The following is a 12,527-nucleotide window of genomic DNA, read 5'->3' as shown; positions in this document are numbered from 1 at the left end:
ATGCAGTCAAATGGATTTTGATAAAGCGGTGAGTGATGTTCTCTTTCCCTTTTCCTCATGAGATGGGGAGGGGAGAGGAGGGAAGGGGGAGCTGAGCATACCTTTAAATCACTGTGCTTTTTCTTCATAAGGCTCCCCCAAATAATTTCAAAATACATGAAAGCTTTATTGTAAAATAGATATTTAGGAGGAAGCAGGAGTATTTGTGCATCACAGTTGTGGTTTAGCTGTGGAGGTTATGGAATAAAATGAAAATTTTAAACAGCATTTAAAATAATTGCATAAATTGTTTAACAGCTTGTTTTATTATTATTTGTAACTCAATAGGACCCTTTTTCATTCATTTAAGTCTTAACCTTGTTTGATAACGTGCTAGGGAGTGGTGTGGAAACCTTTATTCTTCCAGAGGGTTGGAATCTTTTGTGAGATATGATAGACAAAGCTGGCATCCCTTGTAGAGGATATGTAAAGCCTGTCTCCAGACATTGTGACATTGCTACAGACAGAGTTTGTCATCCATAAATTTACAGCTTATTTCAGTCTATTCATAAATTGACTAAATTTTTTTTTGAAAGAAAAAAATATATATAGGTGTATAAAATACCCAGTTACAGGTTGTGTTCTATTTAGCCCTTGATTGAAACGTATTGCTCCTCAGTATCTTTTAGCTATGAAAATTATAATATGGAACAGAGATTAGAATGAAATTATCATGGCTAGAAGGCATTTACTCAGTGGTGGCAGCCACATAAACCTGAGCCCTGAGAATGATGATAATGCATTAGGTTCTGCATGCCCGATATTATTGCTGTACATTATGTATGTTTCATTTATACTATTTCGCACACACCAGCAACGCTGACAGATAGGTAATTACTCTCTGCGCCAATGAACACTTATCAGCCCCGCCGCTGTTTATTGCTGGGATGAAGTGCGCTTGTCAGTCAAGGTCACTTGTTTGTGTGTCCTTTTTAATAGTTCTTTCACAGTTGTTGAACTTTGCATGTGCTTCTTATGGAAAACTTTCAGTAGGTTGCTTTACTATGTCACCTGCCTTATTAAAGTAATTTGTATTTATGGCTTTAATTGATAAACAACCAAGTTGCAGGAAGCAGGACTGAAAAGAGGAAGGGGTATATTTTGCTGATCAGCTGATCCGTGGGTATGTTGGGTCATGGACAACCTCAAAAGCAGCGTGTTGCACAAACCCTCAGACCCTGCTGTGCCACCGTCATTAGCTGGTGAAATCTCTTGTGATAAAGACAAACATGAATTTTATGGTAATGGATACCAACACAATCTGCAGACTGCTGTAGGGCTCCTGCTTGTGCTTTTTGGTAGAACATTTGCAAGTTCTGAACAGAGCTTTTATTATTTGCACCCTCAGGACATACATGTTAAAGACCAAGCCACTTTGTTTGTCTTCAAATCAGTGTTTTCTTTTCTGCAAGAAGCCCTACAGAAACTCCATATTATTGCATAAAATATGCTTTCCAGACTATGTGTGTGGCTCTAACTTTTTTTTTCTATTCTTAAAAATTCAGAAGCTCCCTCCCTCCCTCCCTCTCTCCCTCCCTCTCTTCCTTCCTTCCTTCCTTCCTTCCTTCCTTCCTTCCTTCCTTCCTTCCTTCCTTCCTTCCTTCCTTCCTTCCTTCCTTCCTTCCTTCCTTCCTTCCTTCCTTCCTTCCTTCCTTCCTTCCTTCCTTCCTTCCTTCCCTTTTTATTCCTCTCTTTATTAGAAAAAACAGAATATCCTCTAGGATACAACAAATTATTCAGTCAAAATAACTGGAGCTATATCCTTAAGCCTGTAATCACCCCGAGTTTGTGTGTTGTGAGATTTATACTGCAGTTCCTTATTACCAAAGAAACAGTTAAAAAGGATTTATGTAGTGTTTGCAGTGTGTGTGTCTGGAATTTCTTCTGTATGTTCCAACTTCTGCACTCTGGTGCCTCCTTGGTCCTTTTTGCATAGGACACTATTTTGAAGTGTAGGCTGAACATTCAATTAAATGCAAATTTTATTCAGGCATTAAAGCAGAATCACATTCATTCATTAAACTCAAATGATGCTTTTATTTAGGAAAATATATCAGCACATGGTAGCACCACATGCTGCTTATAAATAACTATGGTGATCTGGTTGTGCAAAAGTATATAATTTCATTATTAAAGGATTTAAACTCCTTACAAGGTGCATAGTGTCCATGAATGTTTCACTTAATTTGATTACATCCATAGAAAAAGCATTTCACTTACATGGGTAGCAGTGGGTCTCCTGTCTTACAGCACCGTTCTAATGCGTTATGATCCCAATCTCACACTTGTAAGTTCTGACTTGGCTGGATGTTTAATATTTTGGGTACATAAATGCAGATTTGAGCATTTTGATTTGTTTCTGAATCTAGCCTACCAAACTTCCACATTTTCAAACCACTTCCTTTTCTTAGTTCTTAGTTACCAGAGTGTTACAAAGAAAGGGGTTTGATCTCATGTAGATAGCATAGCATTAATTACCCTGACACTAATTAAACTGCATCAAACAAATACCACCGTGTTCCTCAGGGGGACAACAGAAGGCAGTTTAAAATAATTACTGGAGCTTCATGCATGTGTGAAGTTTTCATTACTCTTAGGACACAAGCAAAAGAGATTTGATATCATTAAAATTCCCCCCTTTAGTGTTTGCAAAAAAATGACTAAAATTTCCTCAGAGCATATTGATGTCTAAATAGTAGTGATTTCAGTTCTTGAAAATAGTAACTTTTCTTTAAGAATTGTAAGCCTGTGAAGCAGGAACAGGTGTTCCAGTCCACATTCTGGTATGATTATGTATTAGCTTATGTTTGTCAGACCATTTCATTAACCACCCACTGCTATCACATATACATATACTTTGTTCTTTCTGAACCATGAAATGAAATGCATATATCTTCACTAATGCTTGCTATCAATGTAAATGAGAAAAGGAGGCTTATTACCAATCACTGCTGCTGTGAAGCACACACCTCTGTACAGTTACAGGTAATAAACATCTTTTCATAAGTAGGAAGCAAGATGTATTGAGTTTTGCATACAGTAAGCAGCAGACGTGCCTTCCACTGTACTCCAGCGTTAATAGATCGCAATTCCCAGACATGTACACATTCAACAAGATGTCCTAAAGCACCTTCCTGAACCAGAAGGTGCTATTCCTCTTCATGCTCATTTATATCTTGCAAATGTTTTGAAACTTCACTGGCCAGTGGTTAAAGGGCATCTTCTCCAAGGAAAATTGGAGAATATTTGTGCCAGTGAGCAAGTGCCAGTTTCTGGATCAGCTGTCACTCATGTCAGAACCAGTAGCTTTATAGGTTCTTTGAAAAAATAGATGGAAGAAGGTTGTCCCTGCATGGGATGGAGGCTTGGACCAGACAGCCTTTGAAACGTCCCTTCCAACCCGTCCCGTTCCATGTGTTTCCACAAACCAAACTGGCAAGCAAAGATGACACTGAGACAGTAAAGGAGGACAGTGCAGATTTCCAAACTGCTGCAAGTTCTGTACTTTGCTCACTTGATCATGCACGAAGCACCACTTTCTGTTTCTCAAGTTGATGAGTGTATGTTCTTTGTATTTCCCAGTGCTCTAAAAGCACCGAGCCCATTGTACAGGGTCATTTAGCTTCTTGATTTCTAGAGGTCAATAGTTAGTAACCTTCACTGAGGTTAGTACTGATGGCAGGGGCCTATGGTGAAAGGTATGTGAGACAGAAAGCATCTCTAGCTCTGCAGTACTCCTAATATTCTGCATGTGAGTCTTTCTCAAAATTTGATTATGTATAATTTAAATGTATATAGTCATGTATCATAACCTGCTTATTTTCTGGAACATTTGAGGAATGATTTAAAATATTCTATAATGAGAGGTCTGATTGTGCTGATGGTTCTCCCTTTTTAAATTACAGTATTGTTTTGATATTACTAAATCTGCTGTCTGCAATATAACAGTGAATTGGGATTGTACAATTGACAGACTAAGTAGAGATGATCACAACTGATTGGAGAGGAAATACAAAATTAATCCAGTTGTAGGATTCTGTGAACCCAACAAACATGCATAGCAGAATACTTTTATTTCTTTGGAGCCAGATGGTTTGTCCTATTTTAAGCTGATAGATTCTTCATGCATTTCTTTTGGATGTCATTGGTTTTAACTGCCAGACAGTATCTACTGTTAGAAGTTTCCTTATTCCTGGATTATTTAAAGAGTATTTTTGGCACATTCAAATGATCATACTGTACACCAAGTTAATTTTTCCTTACACTTAGCTCATACGTGAAAAAAGTGTTTATATAATGAAAAAAACCCTCTAAAATGAACAGTTCTTTTTTTCCTTCTTTTGACATGATGTTGACAGAAGTCGCTTTGATGTAGTTTAGAGTCATGAATTTTCTATCTGTTCTGTTTTTCCTGGGGCTCCATCTATTCAGACATCCTGATCTGTCATTTTGCAACACTTTGTGAAGTGCTTGACAGATAGCGGTTTTGACAAGTGCTGGACATCAGCAGCAATTCAGAATAAGCAGTGTATATTTCTCCAGGTAAAGTGACAAAACGTCTAAAAGCGTAAGAAGAACTGTACAGTCTTCAATCACATTTAATGTTACAAAGCAAGACTTTTTCTGCTTTCTCCATTTGTTCTAGTGATGTGCAGTGGCTCAGACTTGAGTATCTGCTGGAATTTTGGATTGATGATTTTCTCTTTTCCTTTTGTATTTCCTAGTACATGACAAATTTCTTCAATCGGATTAAAAAATGGAAGTGCTTGCTGAGACAGATCCAGAAAATTGCAGCACAGCTGAAATTACATGTAATAATAATTTCCAGTGTCTTCTAGTATTTGACAAAAAATGTATGTGATCAATTATCTCTGCATTTGTTGTTGTTACTTTGTTGGGGTTTGTGGGGATTTTTTTGTAATATCATTTTAATTCTACAAATATAGCATGTATGAAGAACATAATTTAGGAAAACCAGCATTATTGATTAATTATTCTATTTCCTGTTCCACATCCCAAACCCTTTCTTGATGGTGGTTTATATTATATCACCCATAGGTAATCATAGATTACATATTTACATGATGTAGTATATTGAAAATGTAAAACATTTCATATAATTATTCTGCATCTGTATTCACTCAAGAAACAGCTGTTGAAAGTTGAGGGGGATGCAAAATGGCACAGCCTGAAGATGTTCTTGTTCATTCAGCTAACTCCTTTTTGATGTGATACCTACTGGCAGGGTTGTGTGGTGAATTCAACTTCTTTGACAGGCATCAGCCCCACTGACCAGTAGTTTCAGTTTTTATAGTTAGGGGAAAGATGAGAAAAAATATTTCCATAATTTAGATTTTTTTTTTCAGCTGCTGGATCGAAAGCCCCTGCCAACAGCTATCTAAATCAACACCATGCCAACATGTTCTGTAGTCCGAAGGTCACTCAAACATCTGGCCCCACAGTCTTGTTCTTTAAGGTTTGTCACTGGGCAGCATCTGTTTATAGATTCCTTTTCAACCTCTCTTTGATCACTTTGACAGCAAAAAGAAGCTTCTATCACCCTTGATGTGTTAAGATAAAAATATCAGAAACATCAGACCATTGTAAAATTTGGTGCAATTTTGTATAATACTGTATCTGCATTTTTAATTTCTTACGTTTGATTTTTTTTTTTCTTGGCTGAGTTAGAGGGAATTATGTATTACTTTCTGCTGTTAAGATTAAAAAAATATATTGTCAGAGCTGATATGTTCAGTGGGAATGTGAAAATGACTGCACTAAGCAGGTCTTGCCTAGCTGAGCTTGGTCAGCATTTAAAAAAAAAGTTTGGAAAGTGAGCAGAGCCGGCATATTTAGCTCTGGTCTATTTTGAGTAACGTGTTATCTAACTCCCTTTACTATGTCCTGTGTACTCCTACAAAGAGCTACCTGTTTCATAAAGGTTTATATATGCTCTTAAGTGTTTAGATATTTCTCCTGTAAATAGCCATTGGGGATATTGAAATATTATAGCTTCTGTGTTTCCTTTTACTAACTTCCAGTGAATTTTTAGGTCTACTGTTTCCAAACAATTTGCAATTTTTTGCTTTTTTCTAGATAAGAATAACCAAGTTATCTTTTTTAAAAAAAAAAAAACATTTGGTAGTCTTTGAAAATGTTCGATCAATGTTATGAACACTACAGAAGTCTGGTTTGCACCATAATGGAAAAGATGTTAGGTTACATGCCTTATGGAATTGTATGGTCCTATCCTCAGCAAAGACATTTTCTTTGATGTGTAACCCAGGGACAGACGCAACTGTAATGTGAACAGATAAAATTATGGGTATGTGAAATTCATTTTTGTTTACGTACCTACAAAGTTTGTGACAAATGATGCAGACAGCCCCAGAGTCCTTTGTTACTCCAGAGAACTGCTTGGTATCAGTTATTCACAACTATCACGTTCAACAGAGGGAGGTCTCTTCATGAGAGCCTTATTAAGTGTTCACATAAAGGACATTGTCCTGTGCATCTGCCATGAAGGGTCACATCCATTCTGTGGTGGTGGGTTTATGGATATATATTCATTTGTTAGATAAAAATAAGCTGCAAATTAATTTTGTCTTGGCAATGACAGCCAATATGTCACTAAAATTTTTGACCATTATCAGCCAAGAAAATAAAACCTTATGTAGAAATCAGCAGCAGATTGATCTTAGTTGGGCTCTGGCCTGCTGTATAAAATGAAATATATGGAGTGGCCCAAGTGAGAGTATCCCCAGTGTTCTCTGAGGTGTAACCATCCTGGGCCTTGGGAGCATGGAGCAGTCTCCTCTCAACTGCTGGCAGTGTAACAAGAAAGGGACACCTGAGCAGTGAGGGATGGTACTGCTGGAAGATTGAAGCTTTAGTTGAAAACTCTGTTTTCCACAAGAATACAGGAAAGTCATAAAAGAGTATTAGTGGAGAAGCTAAGTTTGCACCTAACACAGGGGAGAGAAGAAATCTAAAAAGAAGGCATAGCCTTCTTCCCACCAGAACATCCCACCTCAGGGGTGCTCAGAATGAAGAAGCATCCCCTTGTAAACCATGTCCAGTGGCTGTGAGGGGCAAGTTGACATGGCCACTTGATGAGATTACTTGATGTATGAAAGAAGGGAAAGGTCAGTCTTTAGAGATATTTTTGGGAAGTGACAACATTTTGTTATAATCTAATATGCAAAGAAGGCCAAGTCTAAGACTGTAGATCTGAAATATACAGAGGGTAGGCGCTTCCATAGTAACTGTGAAAGAGATGTAGGCTTTGAATTTAAATTCCAGCTAGCACATTTAATAGTGTACAAACTGTTTTGGATAGATACTTCGGAGTAATTCTGACCAGGATCTTGCTTTTTATTAGAGTGGCCTTGTGAAATGGATCCACTGCACAATCTTACAGTTCACCTATCTGATACTTCATGCAATTTCTCTTTCTGTATAATCTTTCAAGTTCATTTGAAAGTATGAGCCATACACCTTTTCATGTGCCTTACTGCTTTTAACTGTACGTTGCTCAATCCCCATCATCCTTCCTCCTATAGCTCGCCTTTCCTTTGTAGCAATATTTTATCTATTCTCTTTGTCTGCTTGAAGAAAGCACATAATTGAAGATCTGAATTAGTGAAAACAAGCCTTACCTACAGGATTTGACTCAGGAGATAGCTGAAGGAGATGACCTAAGAAAATAAAGACTGTTCAGTGGGAATTCTGCCTCATAAACTTTTTTAGAACAGCTGCAGATGGTGTCACCTGCAAGAATCAGAAGGTTCAGCCTAGGCTGAGAGAGACAGACATTTTCTGAGAAAATTAAAGCATGTTTGCATGAGTGAAACCTTGCTGTACCTTCTGAGATCAGTTGTGGAGAGTTGTTCTTCGAGGTGGTGCAGATTTGAGCAGTGGGAGGGCTCCATGTTGGTGCTAATTGAACCAAAAGATGGTACTAGGTAGAAGAGTCCTTATATAACCCACAATTGCTTAGGTTTAAGATGAACATGCAAGTAATTGCACGGAAACTGTCCAGGAATACAAAAACCTGAAAGAAAGAGAAGAATTGGGTAAATTAAATTCCATGTGTAAGGCTCAAATAGGGTTAAAACTTCAATCAAAACTTGAACTGATGAAGTAAAAAGCTAGATAGGAATGAGTTTGTGGAAATAATCATACTGTGAGCAGTGCAGTAGGCACACGCGTGAAAGCAGTACAGTTTCAGCACCATGGCTGCAAGATGAGACCTCTGCTTCACTAGTTGCAAAAGAGCTTATATTAGCTTGTGTTTTCTTATCTATTTGTGTTTTCTTATCTACTAACTTCTTATCACAAGTAGATTTTACATAATGTATAAATACAGAATGAACAATCTTGGTCTGGGAGTACATATGAAGACTGTATTCTCTTGTGTCTGCTTCTAGCTTCCTTCCTCTACTCCCCAAATGTGTTTTATTAATATTTTGTGTTTGCCACTTTATGTTTAAAGAAAAAAATAGTCAAGGTGAGACTGCCAGCTCCCAGAGCTGGATTTCTTGTTGGCTCTAGGGCCAGCAGCAGGTGTGTGCCAAGGAGTGCATGGAAGGAGAAGTATGCAAAAACACATGCCTTTTGCCTCTTGCACTTTCTGTGAATCAGAGACTCAGGTTTTCTGGCCTATGAGTAGTATTTTTATAATTTTAAACATTCCATTGATGGATTTTGCTGCATGGTTAGCACTTCAAACTTAATTTCTTCATTAGTTTCCATGGTCACCCTGCCAGACTCTAGGTAAAGGCCAGCTCTTAAAAATCTACAAGGCCAGGACCAACCTGGTTTAAGATACTGCTGCCTTGTTCACTGAAGTTCAGCATTTTTCTTACTCTTGTTTTCTGTCTTCTAAAGTCTTTGTGCAACTTCTAAATCTGTTCCTATCTTTTTCAGCTCAACATTCTTCTGTTTTGTTCTTGATTCTGTTCTCCCTTCTTCCTCTGCTTTTACCTTTTTCCCTGTCCAGGAACTCACCTCAGGCAGCTGAGCTCAATTGGCTGGCTGGGAATGTCTGCTGTGCTCTCACACAGTGGAGATGGGATGCTGAGACAGGGTGTTGCAGGCACACCGTGGAGAGAGCCAGTGCAAGCATGTCTCTGGTGGGCCAAGGATATTCTGGTGGTTAGAAAACAGGCATTTTAGTGGGATTATCAGCTTCATTTTTGAGTCAATAAGTGCTTCTAATTAAGGATCACGGGCCTTTAATGTGTCAGTTACATCTTGAAAATGAGATGCTGGCATTATTCAGTGTTGTCTGGGAGCACAACTGGTTTAAAGCCCCTATGAAGACATCCCTGATTCACTGGCTGCAAGACAGATTTGAACTGATGGCTGATGTTTGTTTTCTGTGGTGAAACTTCCCACAGATAGTATTGAAGGCTGAAGAGCCTTTCCAAGGCAGACTGGAATATTTTATGTAAATAAGAAAGCAGACTGATTTCAGTGCAAAAAAGCATATTACAGAAGCTATAGGTATTTTGCCACATTTCTTGCACAAACTGTCGATGCCACCTGTAATTAAAAAGGAAATAATCCCAGCAATTTGAGAAAGTCTTATATGATTAATATCCATTTCCTTGTTGCCTGCTGCAGTGAAAGATAATTGTAAAGACATTTTCAGAAACAGTACAATAATCTTCTCTAACCAAAAGCAAATGTTTAAAAAGTAAGAAAATTGATAATGCAATTAATGATGTAGATATTACAATAATCTAACCTCCTTGATAGAAATTTGGTGCCTAGGGACAGTATTATCCACACATTAAATTGAAATGAACAATAACATCCTTTTTATCATTGCAGGCTAGCACACGACAGATGTAACATAACTGCAGCCCTTGAGAGTTGCCTAGGTTAAGATTTCAGAGCATTTCTTAAAACTGCAGATCTGCTCACAGAAGATCTTTCTCTAAATATCCTAAAAGGTGTTTCAGATAGAAATGTTAAGACTTACCCTAAATGTATTCAAAGGCTTTGCATATAAAATACTTCCAAAGGCTTCCTAATTTCACATGTGGATTTATATCTAGATGATGGGTTAATGATACTATTATGTCCACCTGCTTTTGAGCTTTAACCTGTGTTTTGAATACATTAGCTCCAAAGGTAAGCATTCACAGAACATGGAGTTTTATTAGTTGTAAATGTTGGATTTCAAACTCAGCCATATTATTTCCAAAACAAATCTCAGTGAAGTAAACAATAAACATAAACACTTAACTTTTAAATGCTAATGTACAAGAAAATAAATAAAATATATTGTTGGTAATATATATGGGAAATTATACAGAGTTACTGCAAGATGTTTTGCTGAATGTTTTCTTGAAGGACTGTAAACTCTTAACCAATTGGGTATATTGATATGATTTACATACAATATTTTCCTAATATTATAGATGGCAGTAGAAGCTTAAGATTAAAATACTTATCTGGTATTCAATTAGACACCAACAGGTTGCTTATAATGTAACAAGAAAATGAGTATTTAAAGTCATATGAGTTGCCACAGTAAAACAATAATGTACAAGTAGGTAAAATACACCACTGATAGTAAGGAAATGGCAGGAATTTAATTAGCTCAATATAGGTGTATGTAATAATGTGTTATTTGTAATATGAATGTATGCTTTTTTGTTTATTCATTATAAAGGAGAAGGGTCAACATGAGTGTTATTAATAAAAAAAAGGAAACAATGGATCTGTTGCAACTAGTGGAAAAAACCTTTAAATCCTGACATATAGAGGGATAAAAGGACGTTTTTATGTTTGATGTATTGGTTGTTGTTTTATTTGTATTTATATATGCATAGATGTATATTTCTCCAATCTTTAGAAGTCTCTACAGCAAACCAGGAAGTTCTGACACGTGATTCTCATTTTTATGGACAATCAATATGCTGTTTGGAGGAGCAGCACTATGTGCCAGGTGGTGCCCTGTTGCTGGGATGCAGAGCAGCAGGGGCTCAGAAGCTGAAGACAGCATAAAGGAATGGAGATTTATTAAATAGTTGTTCTATAAAAACTTTGCTGTACAAATTTGAACTTGATATCTGATTTCTGCTGCCTTCCAGCTGACTTCACCTTGGGGCACGCACAGTATCTCTCCTGGGTTCTGCATCTTCCTAGGAGAAATATGAACTTGCAGGAGCTCCTGTGGGTTTCAGCAGGTATTGCTCAAGGGCCTCTGTGAGTCTTCTTGGTATGAATGGGGCCCAAATTAAAAAAGGGGTAATTTTTTAGCCAAATTTACTCATTTGGAAATTAGCGGGTTAGGTAAATGGCATCAAGCTTGTTCTTAGTTCGTATTTCTGGTCTGCATGTGGCCTGGCCTTGGGCTTGAGTCAAGATGATTTGAACCGAGACCTGTAGCAAGATTGAGCAGTGTGAGCAGAGTTCATGTTTCAGAGAGTGTTGTCCATCAGGTCCATCAGGAGGTCGTCACCTGCAGCAGACAATTCAGAGGGGGCTTCATTTCATGTAATTTTCCTTATAAACACACTTAGAGCAGGAGCTCTTGAAGCCACGCAAGCATCAAATCACATGAAAATAATACTAAAACTAATAACAACTCCCCCCCTAAACAAAACAAAACAAAACCCCACAAACAAACAATGCCTCTCATCCAAATAACAAAAATCCATCTTTAGACATGTAGATCCATAATCTGTGTGTAGCTACACACTTAGTTCTTCTCTGTGGTTTGAATTAAGCATTTGCTTGTGATCTGCAGGGTTTGGAGCCCTGTACTGCATAGTGCCTAAATTTATTGCTGGCATGGTAAGACTGGTATTCTAATGTACGTGTCCTGAATTATGTAATACTGCTGAGCACCCTTTCTAATTTTCTTAATGCTGTGAGTCATTCAGCTTCTGGGCATTAGTTAAGTTGTTACATAGATGATTTCCCTCATAATTATAGAGAGTTTTGCTGCCTTGTTTTTCTCTTTTTCTTTGGCAAACAGGATTGTTTCAGTAGTGGTAATAGGGTTGCCTGTTGCTATTGTGAGTTTAGTCAACTGTGAAGCTGTACTTATGTTTGTTATTATCCTGCAATTTGTTATGAAATTCAGCCTATTAATTATTTCACAAAAATGTAGCTGCTGGACTTGTGGGACATTCCACTTTCTCCTGTTGCTTTACATTTCCATTCATTTTAATGGCAGTTCAGGCACTTTCTTTACATTTATATGTAATTTCCCTTGGCTGTCACTGCCTGCTCCTTCTAGATAGTCCAGTCAATATTTTCCACTGTTGGTTAAATTCATGTTTCCGCTCAGGAGCTGTCAGTGTAACTTCCAATTCCTTATTTCCTCCTCTATGCTATAGTTGAACATTGAGGCATAGAGGCCTGGAGGTCAGGGGTACAACACTTCTGATTCACTGTAGAGTAGCTTTCCAGAATAATACCCATTTTTAAGCACTGAAACACTTGACATGTAACCCTTCTTGGTTGCT

General features: G+C 37.6%; 1 protein-coding gene and 1 long non-coding RNA gene across 6 annotated transcripts in view; one reads left to right on the top strand and one right to left on the bottom strand.

Annotated features, from left to right (window-relative positions):
* Positions 1 to 12,527, top strand: part of CYP7B1 (cytochrome P450 family 7 subfamily B member 1) — a 131,218-nt gene that overhangs the window by 72,103 nt on the left and 46,588 nt on the right. The gene's annotated exons all lie outside the window — the stretch shown is intronic.
* LOC110484736 (uncharacterized) overlaps positions 1,549 to 12,527 on the bottom strand; it is a 60,461-nt gene continuing 49,482 nt past the window's right edge. For 4 of the 5 annotated variants that reach the window (XR_014952925.1, XR_014952924.1, XR_014952921.1 and 1 more), the window contains 2 exons: positions 9,049 to 12,527; positions 1,549 to 8,092 (listed from right to left, as the gene is read on the bottom strand). The exon at positions 9,049 to 12,527 is cut by the window's right edge. This is a non-coding gene — a long non-coding RNA (uncharacterized LOC110484736). The remainder of the gene's footprint in view (positions 8,093 to 9,048) is intronic. The other variant, XR_014952923.1, reaches the window with a different exon arrangement.

Source organism: Lonchura striata, chromosome 2 (genome assembly GCF_050655825.1).
Source record: "Lonchura striata isolate lonStrDom1 chromosome 2, ASM5065582v1, whole genome shotgun sequence".
In the NCBI taxonomy this organism is placed as follows: Eukaryota; Metazoa; Chordata; class Aves; order Passeriformes; family Estrildidae; genus Lonchura; species Lonchura striata.
This window is presented reverse-complemented; position numbering and strand designations above follow the sequence as displayed.